Below are 17,401 nucleotides of genomic sequence, written 5' to 3'. Positions count from 1 at the left end.
TCTTCTCATTCCTTACTAGTGCCTCTTGTCAGCTACTCAAAAGTTTTACATAATCTCAAGCTTCTTATTTGGGATAAATCTGTGTAATTTACTGCCTGAAATGGGATGAATGAATATATAGTAAAGTGTTTTCACAAGCGTGTTGATGAAAAAAAAGAGAAACAAAACAAAAAGAGCCATGTTCCAGTTCTATCAGGACTACACTGTTACAGGAGGAAGAGGCAAGTTCAAAGGAGATTGAGACAGGGGCCTTGTGATCCCAATGTCTCACCATTGATTGTGATGCTGTTTTAAGTAGAACAGATGAGTCTAAAGGAAGAGGGAAAACATACCTTGCAGGAATTCATTCTCTTGTTAAATTTGTCTAACAACTTTGATGATGGTTTAACAGCCAATTTGACATCGGAAATGTCTGTTTGCTGCCTTCTGCTGCCTTGTTGAGCTCTCATCTAGACACCTCTCGTTTAAAGGCAAAAGACAGGCAAAGGAAATTTGAGACTGGCTGGCAATGAAAGAGGAGGTCAACAGGAGAGAGAGAGAGAGAGAGAGAGAGAGAAACACACATTTTCTGAAACTTGCCTTCAGTCAATTTAACTGCAAGACAAACTCAGGGTGATGAGAGTTGTATCAAGTATGTATGTGCACTGACATGTCACTGAGTGTGTTTCATGATTCATCAGGCACACAAGTGATTGATTGGCCTTGCAGACTGGGAAGTCTGGAATTTTTTTTTTTTTAATTTGAATTTATCTCTGAAAAATGGTTTGCAGTTCTTCAGGCAGATTGTGATTGAATGGAAGGCAAGCAAGAGCTACTCTTCCACTCCTCTCTTCTCTCACAATGTTTTCTATGCCTTAAAGTCATTGATTGATGATTTATCATACACAGATTATTAATTGGCACCGGGAGAGTCCCTTTCCTTTTTTACATCAAAGAATATACTTTTTTATTTATTGTGTTTGTTATTCATCAGGAAATGGATTTTTTCCTGGTTGTCAGATTTTATCTAGGGTAATGCATGCATATTCATGTAGAACTTGGCTTTTGATACATAAGCAATATAGAATAGGGTTACACAACGCTTTAGATTCAGTTCCAAAAATGCAGAATTTTAAAAAATATCTTCTTTAGGGATTCCTTTGTAAAGTAATTCATATTCTGTGTTTCTGGACCATGTTCTAGAGCACATCGTTCATCTGTATGGCTCATTACTAGAATATTAGACATTTCCCAGGCATTGCATCCCGCAGCAATATCTGGCTCTAGTCAGATATGCCCTGGGAGGCAGCTGGGAATGACTCATTTCTACAGTTGCTGAGAACAATCATTAGTCAACCTAAGGGAGATTCCTATGTTCCATCACTTCGTATGGAACTTCCCCATATGCTTTACTATGAATTCACATCATAAAGAACATTAAAAATATATTAAGATTATACAAATCATTTTTTTTCTAGGAAGCAGTTAATGTAAGATCACTGATCATCTCATCAATGAGTTTGAAAACTACATATATAAGATTCTGAAGGTAATCTCCAGGAATTTAATCTCTTTCATTTTCTGAATGTCTCCAATATATAGCAAGATACAGCAAATCCATCCCCGAGAAGTTTGCAAAAGGTGATCACATGACTCCAGGACACTGCAATCATGATAAATATATGCCAGTTGTGAATTTTGATCACGTGACCATGCTGCAACAGTTATAAGTGTGAAAAATGGTCATAAATCACTTTTTTTCAGTGCCATTGTATCTTTGAATGGTCACTAAATGAAAAGTTATAAATTCAGGACTACCTGTATGTGAAAATTTGATTTGACCAGAGCATGATGATCAATATTCCTCTATTGATGAGTGTGTTATATGAAGATTTTGGACTCAGGTGGGTCAGATACAAATGGAGACAATTCAACAACACTAATGCTTGACCAACCAAGATTACACCAAGAGCAAGGCATGTCAGGGTAACCACATGTCTAAGGAACTAAAAGCCTCTCTTGCATTGGCAGATTACTGTTGTGTCATCTGTGAACTTCAGTGGTTTAACAAATGGATCATTTGAGATGCAATCATTGGTATATAGAGAGAAGAGGAAAGAGCACACAGCCTTGTGGGTCCCCTGTGCTAATTGTACAAGTATTTGATGTGATTCTGCTTAGCTTCACCTGCTGCTTCCTGTCTATTAGGAAGCTTGTGATCCACTTACAAGTGTGTTCAGGTACCTCTAGTTGGTTTAGCTTAGTTAGAAGAATGTCTGGAATGATGGTGTTGAATGCTGAACTAAAGTCTCCAAAGAGGACCCTTGCGTAAGTCTTTGGAGATTCAAGATGTTGTAGGATGTAGTGCAGAGCCATATTAACAGCATCATCTGTTCATCTATTTGCTCGGTATGCAAATTGCGGGGGGTCTAACAGCCGATCTGTGATGGTTTTCAAGTGGGACAGCATTAGCCTTTCAAAAGTTTTCATAACTACATATGTTAGACCAACTGGCCTCCAATGCTATAAAACACTTACAGATGACAGTACTGATGTGTAGAAGTTCTGATGAGTTCTTTAGCATTTGTTCCTTCAGTTGGTGGTAAGCTGTTGAAAAAAAAGAGACTGTGCTGCTATTGTTTGTGAAATGGAAGCCTACAGTGAGTACTCAATCATTGTGAATAATTTTGTGACTTCCCAAGGAGTCCTTCCAACTCAAATTCATTGCCAAATGTAGGTTGTAAATGATGATGTCAGTGCTGATGTGAGTACTGTGTATCACTGCGGCAAAAAATATAAATATGGTAAACTGGAAAGAACTGATGTTTGTGATCAAGGATAAATGAGATGACATGGAGATGACTTATAACAGCAACTAACAAGTTTCACTTGGCATTTCATAGGAATATATAGGTCACATTATTGATGCTCTTCAATATCAAAAGGTATGTACAAGATGGGTTCCTTGCATGCTGAGGACAGAGATGAAAGCTTCAAGATTCAACACTAGCAAAAACTGTTGTCAAATTACAAGAATCAGGTAAGGAATTTCTTCACAGCTTTGTGACAGCTGCTTAAGCCTGTGATCATCATTATGATCCAGAAATGAAGTGTCAGTCAATGGAATATCCTATGAGAAAAAAAATAGAAGCCCAGTCTTTGGGAGGAAAACTCACAAAAAACTTACAGTTTTTTGAGAAGTAAATGGTGTTACTCACATGGATTTTCTTGAATGTGGCACCGCTATCAACCAAGAGCACTATATTTCAATGGTCAAAACTTTAAAACAATGATAAAGCAGAGTTCATAGGTACAGGAAGAAAATTTCGCTGCAATATGACAATGTTAGACCTCACATCTTACGAGCCCTCCAAAAGACAATTACAGAATTGGCTTTCTTTATCTTATTCCATCTGCCACGCAGTCCAGACTTGGTGCAATATGACTTCCACTTTTCAAAAAAAAAATGAAGGAATACCTTTATTGGTATTTGTTTTCTTTGCAGGCATCTGATTGACTCAAATGAAGAGATAGAAAAATCATTTGGATCTGGTTGAAGAGACAAATTGTGGATTTCTTTTGTGATCACTTTATAAAGTTTGTCCTTCTGTTAGCAGAAGTGCATAGTGAATGTTGTACAGGTGATTATACACTGGTTAATACAGGTAACAAAACAGCTCATTTCAAGCATTATTTTCCTGTTTTAATTATTAAAATATCCCTATTTAAACTGAATATCAACATGATAACAATGCTCAGCTTTTACTATCTACAGTATATAAATTGAATATCACAAAAGTTCCTAATAAAACACAGCAACGGCCCCAACCTGAAATTAAATGTAGGAAAATACATCCTTGGCAGGTTCCACTTATTTCCTAATTGAAGAGAAAATAATCCCATGAATTTATTGCTTGAGCAGAAAAATTGGGACAGTATATTTTAATTCATGAAATAAAATTTGCAGGAGCTCCCCCTTTAAAATAATTTGTTCAAAAAATATTAATCTGTACCACTTCAAATGCTTTTTCCGCATCTACTGAAACTGCTACAGTCATTAGTGATTCCCAGAGTAAACTGCTAAAATATCTATCAATGATCTAACAAGTAACACAAGCTTGTCATCCTTTCATAAAACCAGTTTGTGAAGGATTAATTATCGATGGTAATCTCTTTTGCAGTTTATGTACGAAAATGGCAATCAGAATCTTTGCATTCATATCTAATAAGAATAACCAAAACAATTTGTAGGGTCCTTTTCCATTTTTGAAATACTGTTGTGTAAATCTCATAAAATAACAGTAAAGAAAGGGTCTTTAGCTCTGTGGGAGCCCACACCACTTTTTGTTTTTGATACCTTTCTATAGAGAATCCATTGACCCAGGTACCTTCCCAAATTGCATGGATTGCTATGTATTAAATATCTCCTTCAAAATTAACGATGCAGCTAAATCCTTTGAATAATCTCAAGAAAACTAGAAAGATTTTATTCTGTTTAAAAAGCTATAAATTCACTTCACACGTCTTCACCTCACAGGTATCTCCTCAAAAATGGCTTCTGAGTATTGTCCCTGTGGAATCTATTATTATGGGTATCGTACTGTATTGTCTCAGTTGTTTTTGCCAAAGAATCAACGATTTTTCTGTTTTTATTCTTTTCATAGTATATCTGCTTGATACTTTTTAAGAAATATTCCACACGTACAAAGCATACCCTGTTTCCCCCAAAATAAGACATCCCCTGAAAATAAGCCCAATTTGGCTTTTGAGCACATGGCAATAAGGCCAGGCGCTTATTTCAGGGTTCAAAAAATATAAGACAGGGTCTTATTTTCAGGGAAACACGGTACAATTGATCAAGTGCCAAGCAGAATAGATCTAAAGGAAATAGAAATTTTAAAAAGTAAATAAAGACACTGTATTATTTCAAAATATGATTTCTGGCAAACAAATGCAAAGCTTTCTGCACATTCATTTTAAAATCACTACAGTCAGATTCTTTTTGTTTTGTTTTCTATGCTGAATATACTACAATCCTATTCTGCACATAAGCTTTAAATGCATCCCAAATTATCCTTAACAGGTAGTTGATCATATATTTATTTGACAAAAACTGCAGCACCTGTCCTCTGGAATAAAGTTTCTTCTGAGATCTAAGAGACTTCCACCTTGCTGATGTTTTGTGGGGTTTTGAAGAACTGGCTCTTTGCCATTGGCCATTGCTCTACAGCCATTGCTCTCGGGCCATTGTTCTACAGCCCATCTGTAGATTAAAGCAGAACAGTTTTGCAAAATGTTGATCAAAGCCATCCAACTCTCATAATTTTTAACAACCAAGACCAGTTGTATTCGGAAGTTATTGATCAAGTATAACATTTGACACTTTCTTGATTTCATCAATGTAGACCTTATCAATTCAATCCCTTATAAGTAAAAATTTCAATATAGTGAGAGGGGAGGGGAAGGGATCTCCCCTTCTCTCCACAGCACCATTATCATGGTCATCATTTATCATCAACCCTGCCCTGGTAGAGCCTGGGACTATGAATAATGGCCTATAGTCTCATAATGATGTTGACAGATTGTATCTTCCAAGGAAGACTGTTGGGCGATGACTTTTACAGGTAAAGCAAACTGTAGAGGACAACAACAACAAAAAAATCCCCAGTGCTTAATGATTACATCAAGGCAAGTAAAGAAAATGCACATCTCAAAGGAAAGGATTATTTGCAGAAATGGAACCTAAAAGCATACATACATACATACATACATACATACATACATACATACATACATACATACAGTATGTACGTATGTAAATAACAGCAGCCTAAGATTAGCAAATTGGAAAACCGAAGTGTTCCATGGACACTTTTGGAAATATATTGAAGGAAAATAGAACAACACAAGACCATGGCATTGGCTTAAGAAGAATTCATTTAAAAAGAAAACAGAAGACATGCTGCCCAAGAACAAGCATAAATACCATCAAGGTAAAAAATAGAAAAGATCATTTTGGCTAATAAATGCTGATTGTGCTGGGATAAGATGGAATAGTTGACCATATAATAACTGACTGCAAAAAAGAGGCATGATTGATAATGGGAAGATTTACATTGATAAAAAGTATGGATCCAGTCAGTAAGAATTAGTGGAACATGAAATTACAGATAAAGCCATTGAAAACGACGGAGCAAAAATTTTATGGGATTTCAAAATTCAGCCAGATCATCTGTATCCTAGTAAATAAATTAACATACCAGACATAAATGTAATAGAAAAGAACCATGTTTAATTTATTAATGTAGCCATTCCAACACACAGTAATATTGAAAGGTGAGTGATGCTATGTACTGTAAATAGTCTGTTAGTTGTTTCTGAGATGTTTTTGATATATGTTCATGCTATCCTTTCCATAGCTTGTGCTGCTTGTATTGGTAGTGGGTTGAATGGTAAGGCACTTTTTCATAAAGTTGCATGGCTATCCACTTTGTTAGAAGAAGTTATATAGGTGGCCTGTTTTCTTTTTTTCTGGTGTCCCGGCTTGCTGCAATGCATTTGTACTCATCTGAATAATGTTCTCACACAGTTCCTTTTTTGGGAGAAAGGGTTGTTATTTTGGTAGTGGAGCACTTGGTTAAAGTGGGGGTGTTTTTGTTAGGCTTGTATTTTTAATTTGCTGTCATTTCCTCTGCTGATGAGGATATTCAGGAAGGATAGTATGTTTTCTTTTTCTCTTGTAAATTTTATTCCTTTGAAGATGTTGATTGTTTCATGTGCCCTCTCTAATTGTTCCTTTTTTATTTTAAAGTTTCCTATACATCAGGGGTCTCCAATCCCTGGCCCTGGCCCACTAACGGGCTGTGGCCTATTTGCAACTGGGCCATGGGCAGGAGCACGTGTGCATGCTCAGCTCAACTTGTGTGAGTAGTGGGCCAGCACGCATGCACATGCAGCTCAACTTGCAATCGAGTTGCATGTGCATGCAAATGCATGCTGGTCCGCTGCTCGTGTGAGTCAAGCTGTGTGTGTGTGTGTGTGTGTGTGTGCGCGTACCAACCTACCACTTGTATGGCCTATTTCTCCTCTTCCCCGCTCAGCGGGGCCACCAAGCTACAAGCTGCAAAGGTTGTGGACTGCTATTCTACATAGCGGATCCTTACTTTTAGTTGTATTAAGTTTCTAGATGCTGTATTACAGTCTCTGCTACAAGTCCTGAGAGTGGTGATTCCATGGGTGCTCCTTTGATTTGTTGATATATTTGCCCATCGAACAGAAATAGGTAGTGTGGCAGAGCTTGAGGAGGTCCACGATTCTGGGTACTTTGATCTTAACGAATTTGGATAGGTTTGTTGTGACTCCGACCCCCGAGCCCGTCTTATCGGAGGGAGAAGACTCCGAAGGTGAAGGAGAGGAGTTGGCCAGGCCTCCCTCTCCAGGACCCTCCTCTCTGGCAATGCCTCAGGTGTCTCCCAAAGGAAAAGAGATTGGCCAGGAGCCAGGTATTTCCGAACAGTTGCAGTCGGACAGTGACGGAGATAAATCTTGGCTGGATCCACGCCAGCGCCGGAGAGACAAGCGCGCGCAGCAGAAAAGGAGGCATGCCAGAGATTAAGCTGAGTCACTGGACCACACCCCACAGGGGATAAAAGGGGGTGTGGTGGCCATTCAGGCTCTGTGACGGACGAAACTAAACAACTAGCGAGTCGCATTGTATCTCTGAAACTACGTTATCTGCCTGCCTTGGATTTAATACGGACTGGACTTGACAATTCTTTGACTTTGTGTATTTGTTTTGGTTTATCTGACGGAGGAGGAACACCTCCCTCTGTGAGTAAAGTTCTTGGCAAGCAGCTACTGGGTTGCTGCCAATCCTGTTATCGAAGGAATTTATTGTCTGCAAGTTTTATTTAACCCCTGGCTGACTGTTTGTGTGCGTGTGTGAGACGGGGACAGAACAAGGTTGTGTGTGTTATGTAGGATTGTTGCCATGGATTCTTTCATTCTTTCTGGGTATGAAGCCATAATCTCATTTTATTCTACTATTAGATTTTTGATTTTCTGAAGCACTGCATCTCTATACATTCCGGTTATAGAAAAGGGTCTAATTTCTTCACATATAATAAACAAATACTCCTCTAAGAATTGAGAGTGAAGAAGCTAACTTGGTTTTTTTCCTTGATATGTTTATTCATTTATGTGGAGATATGAATCTCTGCAACATGAAATGGTACTGCAAACATGAAAGATATCACCTTACTTGGGCTAAATGGCAAGTCAAAATTTTACAGCATGAAAGTGATTGCAAGTAATTCTCAATTTACAACTGAAATTAAGTCTGGAATTATGATAATAAGTCACTGCAGTTGTAAGTTGAGGCATTAAGTGACTGGACCTGTTTTATATCATCTATCTATCTATCTATCTATCTATCTATCTATCTATCTATCTATCATTTGTGGTGGTTGCTAAGTAAATGCTACAGTTATTACGCAAACACAATGATTAAGTGAATATGAATTTTTTTTGCCAGTAAAAAATTTGCAGATATTGGTCACATGGCCACAGGTCCCGCAAGCAGCTGTAAAGGTTGCCAAGTGTCCAAAATGTAATTGTGTGACTGTGGGTTTGTGTGCACTGTTGTCATAATTTCAAACCCAGGCAGGAAGTAGCTTTTGTGGTTCTGTCATAACTTTGAACAGTTGTTAAGTGACCAATCATAAGTGAAGGACTACTTGTATACTAAACTTCTGAAGCTCTACAACCTCAAATGGCAATTTGACTTTTCCACATATTACAATTTATCAGAAGTTCTCAAATTGTGGATTAGTCCTCTCCATGGGGTTAGGAACAGCTCAGAACATTACATTTTTAAAAAAAATGTACAGATTTTTTATGATTCAAGCATATGAACCAGATTTTCACTTGCTTCCTTTCGCCAGGAATCTAAAAGGGTCCCATACACAGCCAACAAAGATATATTCTTTAAATTAGCTTTTTTTATTATAGAATGTCACATTGAAATGCATTTTTATAAAACTTCATACTCATCTATTTATTTTATGAATTGTTTCCATTAAATTTGCTTTGTCAGAAACATCAGGGATATTTTTAAATTTACTTTTGCATAACATTTTATGCATTGGGACTTTTTATGGACTTATTTCTGTAAAGTAGAACTGACCCCTATTGGTCAGGACAGACTATTATCAGATATTTGCCATTCATTAACATACATAGGTCCAGTCTCTCATGGAAATATTCCTGTGTCTCCAACATTTCAGGAGGAATGCATGTAGCAGCAGTATCAGACTTTTTAGATTGTCGATGGAAGTGTACTTATCAGCTAAGTTCAGTATTTCTACCATTTTAAATGTCTAGCTTTTCAAAATAGAAAGTCTTTTAGGAAAGCTAAAGGCGACCAGCTATATGGTAGAGCTGATAAAGTCAAATCAAACATTATGATAGAAGTTATATATCTTTTCTAAATAGTTTTGTTATGGGGAGGAACAGCCTCAGAATATTTCATAAAAACACTCTTTCCTGACAATATGGTGCTAATAAAAATGACCTTTGAAACAAAACTATGCAGAAAACCTGTAAGATATACCACTATTTTCATTGATAATATAGACAAAGCTTATTTATCAAAAGTGCCCAGCCCTGACTTCAATGAAATAATTTATCTTGTACAGGATAAGTGCCAAACCTAACCTCAATGGAATCATTTTTCATTTCAGGGATCACTGTGCTGCCAAGTTTTACAACTTCTGCAGTAAGCCTTAATGTGATTTCTTTGGATCTGATTTAGTGTAGTGTAAACTTAAGTATGGTTTATTCGATAAAGTGTTGGCTTTGATAAATAGTTTGGCTCACAATATAAATCCAAATACTTTTATTCTAGGTGTGCAAGTAACTTTTTATAAGATCCGAACAAGCAATATATTAAAGAAACTAAAATTCAGAGATGTCTCATGCATCCCTCAGACATCCAAGTTCCCTACTGCATAGATGCTAACTCCCGATTTATAGTCCAAAATAATACCAAAGTCAAAGGTTAACACTAGGAATGTGTATTATGTAATTGTATCTTCCAGAATCATAATGTATTAGTACAGAACACAAACGGGCAACAAGTTCCTATTACAAAGGCTGCATTAAATACAGATTAATTATGCGTTTCCGACAAAACACGTGGCCAAAAAAGAATGAACCATAATGACCGCTCACCCAATTACAGAAAGCGTTTCTGCCCCCAAACGTTGCATGCAATTAGTAGCAAGATCCAACAGGTGGCACAAAAGTATTTGAATTTTATATTGATTCAGGGAGGGCTGCGTCTCGCCCTCCTTTTCAATTCTCGAAAAGCTCAGCGTCCCAATGGCTGAAGGCGGCTAAACGAAGTTGGGACCGTCGCCGTTGCTGGCGCGTTTCCTCCCGTTTGTTGCTTTTTTTTCCTGAAAGCTTGGACAAAAAAACCCCCCGTGCTTTGGGCTTTCCTGGCCCGCCTAGCAGGCCGAAAGCCTCCTTGCACGATGGGCATCCTTTTTGGCATCAGCGATCGGGACAAAGGCGGGATGAACCGGGATGGGCGCTGAAAACAGCGACAACAAACACGGGCATCTTCTTTCGCTGTTCCAGGAGCGGTTGGGGCGTGGGGGGGGGGCGACTTTCCCCCCAAGGAGGAATCGCAAAAGCAGCAGAAGAGCTGAGTGAGCGCCCTCCTCTGGCAGCTGCGCGGATTTCACGCCGAGGAACGCGCGCCTCGCTGCTTGGCTTTCCCAGCGAGCGCGCCTCCCACCGCTGCCTCCGGTGTAAGAGGGACTCCCCCTGGAGCTGACGGGAGGTTAATGTGCCGCAGGAAGCCGGAGCGTTTCGAGGGCTGCGTTTCTACGAAGTGGGGTGAGGGGGGAGAGAGAAGAACCTCGCTTTCCTCTTCAGGCTGCCTTTCTAGGACACAGAGGTAGCGAACCTACCTCTGTGTCCTAGAAAGAGAAGCCAAGGCTCCTTCCGAGGAAGGCTGGTCTCGCTGAGTTAAAGAAAGGAGGGAAAGCAATCATAGCCAGCTCTGAAACGTGTCATCTTTAAGATAGGTCGACTTCAACTCCCAGAATTCCCCACCTTGTATGAGTCGAAGTCCACGCATCTTAAAGATGACAAATTTGAAAAACAATGCTGTAAAAGAAAAAGAAAAAAAAAGATTCCTTCCAAGGTTACTTTTCTTTCATTCTGCTCCCCACCTGCAGCCAAGAAGCTCAAGTGTGGCTAGAATCATCTGGTTTAGGGAATATATACTGCTCAAAAAAAATAAAGGGAACACAAGCAGAAGACATCCGAGATCTGAATGAATGAAATAGCCTTATTAAATACTTTGTTCTTTACATACAGTAGTTTATACACTGCTCAAACAACTAAAGGGAACACAAAACTACTGTATGTAATGAACAAAGTATTTAATAAGGCTATTTCATTCATTCAGATCTCGGATGTCTTCTGCTTGTGTTCCCTTTATTTTTTTGAGCAGTGTATATTCCTACTGTAATAAAGCATGGTTACTAGATCTCATGAAAACCATCCTTTTAAGGTGGAAGGCACTGGCCCTGTAAGGACCTGGGCCAGGATGCCGATTGCTCTGTAAAATCTGCCTTGTTCTCTTGATGTTGCAGGGAATGGCAGGCGGGTGCAGCTGAATCCTGGCCTGTAATGTGCTGAGGGCTTGCAGGCAAATACCTATTGTCAAGAGTAATACTTCATCAATCCAGCCAAAATGAAAGCCAAAGAAGTTCTGATGTCATGGAAATTGGTGAGGTTCTGAGAAAGGCCCGAGAAAAGAAGCTCTTGTTGGAGCAGATGTCAGTGAATCTGCCATATCGTCCGAGGTGTTTGTACTTGCTTAAGGAAACCAGTTACCTAGGCCAAGTAACAGTATACAATCTAGCAAGAAAATGTTCTGCAGATGAAATATTTTCCACCAATAACATTTGGCGAATCGTGGCAACCTTTTATCCTTAGAATGCAAAGCTTCAGAAAATGCTGCAGTTTGCTTTGCAGGTCACTATTTCACTGGAAAAGATGCAAGTAATAGTGAGTGTGGGTTTACTCGAAAGGGTACAGTGGTAGAAAGCCAGTGAGAATGAATCAGGCTGAGGCTTCATAACAGAAATGCAGTCCACAAAAATTATGGGGTGGCTTGGGAGAAGTCCAGATAGAAAGAAAGAAAACTTTTTTTAGCCCAATAAAGAAGTTGTGGAATAAAATAGATATTATGTATCCTGTTTAGATATTGACAGAAATTATTTTATTTACCCCTAAACAAACAAAAATTGCTTAATATGGATTGGGAAAGTGGCATGAGATAAATGACAGCTGAGGAACTTTGAAGTCTTGCAGCCAGTTGCAAGTCATGGTCCCAGAATTCAGTCTAAATATGGTTATATTTTGCACAGTGAGATAAACTTATCATTCAAGATGAATGTTTAAGTATAAGGAGTGGTTGCAGATTGGAATCGCTATGAAGAGATAAAAAATTGCTGACATATACACTTAAAAAGGGATAGGGCTTTGGTCAAATCGAGGTCCCCGATTTGGTCTCCTCCCTTCTCCCCATGGACGCTGTCCATTTTAGAGTCAATTTCCCAAGAATAATCTGTTTTCATTCTTGTCAATTCACTGGTTACCAGTTTACTAAAAAATTAAAAGATTATTTTGGTTTGTTGTGGCAACATTTGACATATATGCAGCACATGTTAATGGTGGTGTGGTATAATTGGTGGAGCATTAAAAGGTGTGCAAGACGTTTCTGAAGGAGGTATTGGAAATCATAATGACAACCATTGGCCGAACTTAGAAGTTCTAGATGTCTGATAAAAACATAGCTGTTGTTGCAAAATTCTTTATTCTTTAACAAATGTACATGTTTGCATCACATCCACATTTACATTTCAGTGGATTGCAAAGAAACGCTGAGAGAACAATGATTGAATTGAAAAAAATTGTCAGACTTGCTGGGTTTGTCACATTGCATCATGTTTTCCTGTTAAGTCAACACTTTTGGGACTGTTGCTTTTGAGTATAATCAACAATGCATCCAATTTTGCAGTAAGTGTAGAAACATGTTGATTAACTTTGGCAATGTGTATTGTTAGAATCTTTTTAGCGAACATCTTGAACTTTTAGATTATTGCCAGAAGTCAGATTGTGATATGTTTGAAGCTTGATTTCTTATTAACTCTCAAATGATAAACTGCATTTTTATGAGGAAAATTTTAAATTATTATTGCAAAAAGAAATCATCAAAATGCAAAATAAAAGGAATATGATGTATTTGCCAAAGTTTTGAATGACAGTTTTAAATAAGGATGTTCCTTCCTGTTTGTGATTGCACCAAACATGAACTTTTAAAAAATTGCAATGTTTTATGCAATGTTTTAAGTGGGATCATTCCAAAGTACTAGTACTTTCTTCATTCAGAGAATTCAAGTCACTTGCAAAATAGTATAAAACTGATATTAAAGCAGTATTGGGATTGTTTCCAGAAGTTCTAAAGAGGTATGTATGTGTGAGAAAAGTAAAAAATTAACACAACAATTATCAAATCAAGTATCTATTGAAACAACTAAAAACAGCATTTAAGTGGATTCTATTGATTGAATGTTATTTTTATCTCTATACATCCATCAGGTATGAAATATGTGAACAGATATTTTTATGTCTGTCTCAAATTAAGACATATTTGGGGAAAAGTATGTACTGTATGAACACTTAAATAGCACTGCTTAGTAGTGGTTAACTGTGGTATAGAATTGCATAAGAATTACTGGATTGTGTATCCATTACTCATGTATTTTGTCTCCATTCTCCTTCCTTTCATTGATTTTCCAGCTGTTTATTAAAATTCTGCTTGAGCCATTTAAGTAACAGTATTCAGTTTGCTCTGATTCCTTTGACACCTATGGTATCCCTGGATATCTCTGTACTTGTACTAACCCAAAAGTAAGCAAAGTGTATTTTTGAAAGAAATACATTACCAGTATGTTTCTTTCAGTTCAATCTCTAAATTAAAAAATATATATAGTGTTGTTTGCTTGATTACTAAGTGCTTGCTGGTAGTATATTCTATATTCAACTATTTCACTTCATTAGTATTAGTAGGATTTATTTCAAGGAATATTGTTTACAATGAACGTTTGCTTACCCTGAAATTCATTGTGTTCCCTTTATGCCTCTATAAAAGCATTTCGGTGTCTACTGTTGTGTGCAAGGTGTTTTCTTTCTCTCTCCTCATCATTTACTGGTTTATTTGAATTTCTTTGTCTCCTTGTACTTGGACGTAAAAGAATTCTAATCTGAAACTTTTAGAGGAAATGATGAGAGCCCATTGAAAGATTTATGGTAGATGTTTCCTCATAAAAGATGCCAGTGTTGTAGAAGTAAAATGGAGATGGATGTTATATCCCCAGATGATGAGGCTGGGTTGGGAATATGGATGCATTTATATCTGTTCTAAAGAAAAAGGTAACTCAGTACAATGAGTTATGAAATATGAACTTTAGAATTTTTGCTTCTAGTCCTAAAGAGAGAGAGAAAAAAAGACATTTAAAAACAAAACATGGCACATAACACTTTAGAACATTAATTTAATGCACTTCTTTCTCTTTTCCCCCCATAGGATCTGATGTATATAATTGTTTTTGTCTATTAGGTAAATGGCCCAGTAAATAGGTACATGTGGAGAATTGTAACACACAGAAATAACTGAAGTAAAAAGCATTAGTTCACACAAAAATGTTAACTAGTGAATCCTGTATTAGATGGGGTCTTCTCCTTGGCCAATATTGCACCCCCTTCACCATCCCAAAGGTCCTGTCAGCCTGTCAGCACTGAACAGAAATAACTAGATGAAGCTATGAGAAGTTTCACCGCTGCTTGATATCTTTGGAAGATTTCCAGTAGCAGCCAGAAATATTGATCTTTGCTTGCAGAGCAAAATCTGAATTTACTTGTCTCCCTTGTCTAAATCTGCATTTTACTTAATACTACCATGTGTGCATATTAAAAAAGAAATAGGCTCATTACAACTTACCCCCCAAAACTCAGTTTAAAAATAGAAACAAAGGGAGTGGGGAAGCAAGAGGAGGAGAAAAATAAAATTAGGGGTAAAAAGTGGAAGTGCCTTCATTTCAGTTACAGTTCAGCAGAAGTGAGTAACCTGCAGTCTCTGGGCAGATTTAATTTCCAATGTCCTATTGGACAAGCAGACCATTACATTTGATGGCAGAGTTACTGAAAATTGGTACAATCTCCCACATTTTGAAAGAGGGAAGAGAAAAATATAAGAAAATAGATTTAAACCTATTTTTTTAAAAAATGTTAAAACTACCTTGGAAAAAGCAAGGTAGAAAAAAAATCTCACCTATATGTCAGATGTTGTCTCGCCTGTATTTCGTCATCATCTTCTTACCTTTGGTGAACTGAAGCCTTCCCAGCAATGGTACATGCAGCCTCAACTTCAGAAATATTGCCCACTGCTCAGAAAGGTATTTGGACCAGTAAACTATTCCTAAGGTTAACTGCTGCTCTTTTCTTCATGACTTCAGTATTTAGATTAAATAGATTAAAATGAGGGAACTCGGAGACTTATGTGATATACATTTCATTCAAGAGAGCTCAATAACTTATAGTTCAAAAATACAGTATGAATCATTTTTACCTAAAACTCCCAACATAAATGTTATAGTCAAATATCAGATAGGATACCAAAGTATCTTGAAGATTATCTATGGGACTTTCCCCTTCAAATTTTGTGCTCACCTGATGAAAATTTTAGCATTAAGATAGATTACAATGAGAGAAGGGCATTGTATTTTACTTACCATTGTGTCAAGGAAAGAACTTGCATCGGCCCACTTCTTAACTGATGAATATTAAAAATACCATCTTCAATATTTTGCAATTATATGTGAATATGATGAAATTATAACTAAAGTAATAGCTACAGTATTTATATCTGGTATGGTATTCCTCCAGAAATCTCTGTTCCTCCCATTCTAGGCAAGAGGGACTGAAACATTTAAAAGTCCAGAACAATGAGATAAACATTCAGAACAGTCAGAATCATAGTGGCAAGATTCTGTTATTGTAGCCAATCTCAATAAAATTGATTTTAATTTTATTGTCAGTTTATTTCCTTGTCTGGTCAACCTAGTAGAGCTGATATAAACTATAATGGCATTTTTTTTTCATTTAATTTTTTTCATTTAATACAATTTACTCCTTTAACTGCCTTCTATTTACCCCTTTTCTTTATAAGCTGTTCTTGCCCCTAGTAACTAGAACACCAAAATTATGAAAAGTTTGATATAACAATAACCAATGAGGCATAGTACAGTATACTGTATTAAGGGGGAATGCAAACAAAAATTATTAGAACTTTTCTTAGTCACTGAGATTTTAATTTCAAAACTATGAAAAATTTGTTGTCTCTTAAGGACTAACATTAATTGCAAGCCGCCCTTGACTTATGACCACAATTGAGCCCAAAATTTCTGTTAACAAGTGAGACATTTGTTAAGTGAGTTTTCCCCCATTTTACAACCTTTATTGCAGTTAATTACTGCAGTTGTTAGTAACTTGGTTGTTAAGTGAATCTGACTTCCTCATTGACCTTGCTTGTCAGAAGGTTGCAAAAGGTGATCCCATGACCCAACCATCATAAATATGAGTCACTTGCCAAGTATCTGAATTCATGGGAATGCTGCAACGGTTGTAAGTGTGAAAATGATCATGAGTCACTTTTTTCAGTGCTGTTGTAACTTGGAATGGTCACTAAATGAACTGTTGTAAGTCGAGGACCACCTGTATGTTATAAGCTTACATGGAAGTCCATTGCATTAGCATTCCATCAGCCGAGGTCCCAGGGGAGGGGTGGGGGGGTGGCGGTTCTAGTAAAGGAAGGTCTCGCCCCAAGGGAGGCCACTGTACCTCAGATAGCCGGATGTGAGTCCCTCTTTGTGAAGTGGGGACAAGGGAGGCAGATGGGCTTGCTGATTACGTACCTGGCTCCCTGCCACGTGTCGGCGGCCCTGCCCGAGCTCCTCAACGTGATTGCCGAGGTGGCGGTGGAGACCCCCAGGCTTATGGTCATGGGGGACTTTAATCTGCCGTCTGTTGGTGAAGCGTCTGAGGCGGCTCGGGAGTTCATGGCTTCCATGACGGCCATGGACCTGACCCAATTAATTTGTGGACCCATGCACATAGGAGGACACACTCTGGATCTGATTTTTGTCTCTGGGCAGTGGAAGAATGATCTCGAGATAGGGGAGATAGTGATTAAGCCCTTGTCATGGTCGGATCATTCCCTTCTTAGGCTTGACTTTCTAACCGCCACACCCCGCCGCAGGGAGGCGGAACAGACCAGATGGTT

General features: G+C 37.9%; 1 long non-coding RNA gene across 1 annotated transcript; it reads left to right on the top strand.

Moving 5' to 3' along the window:
• Positions 1–10,295: 10,295 nt before the first annotated feature.
• Positions 10,296–14,227, top strand: LOC148114824 (uncharacterized). Its single transcript, XR_015733234.1, has 2 exons — positions 10,296–10,793; positions 11,646–14,227. It is a non-coding gene; the product is annotated as an uncharacterized LOC148114824 (long non-coding RNA).
• Positions 14,228–17,401: the final 3,174 nt, after the last annotated feature.

Source organism: Pantherophis guttatus, chromosome 3 (assembly GCF_059756535.1).
Source record: "Pantherophis guttatus breed Tessera chromosome 3, ASM5975653v1, whole genome shotgun sequence".
In the NCBI taxonomy this organism is placed as follows: domain Eukaryota; kingdom Metazoa; phylum Chordata; class Lepidosauria; order Squamata; family Colubridae; genus Pantherophis; species Pantherophis guttatus.
The sequence above is the reverse complement of the archived record's forward strand: the minus strand, read 5'-3'. Positions and strand labels throughout refer to the sequence as shown.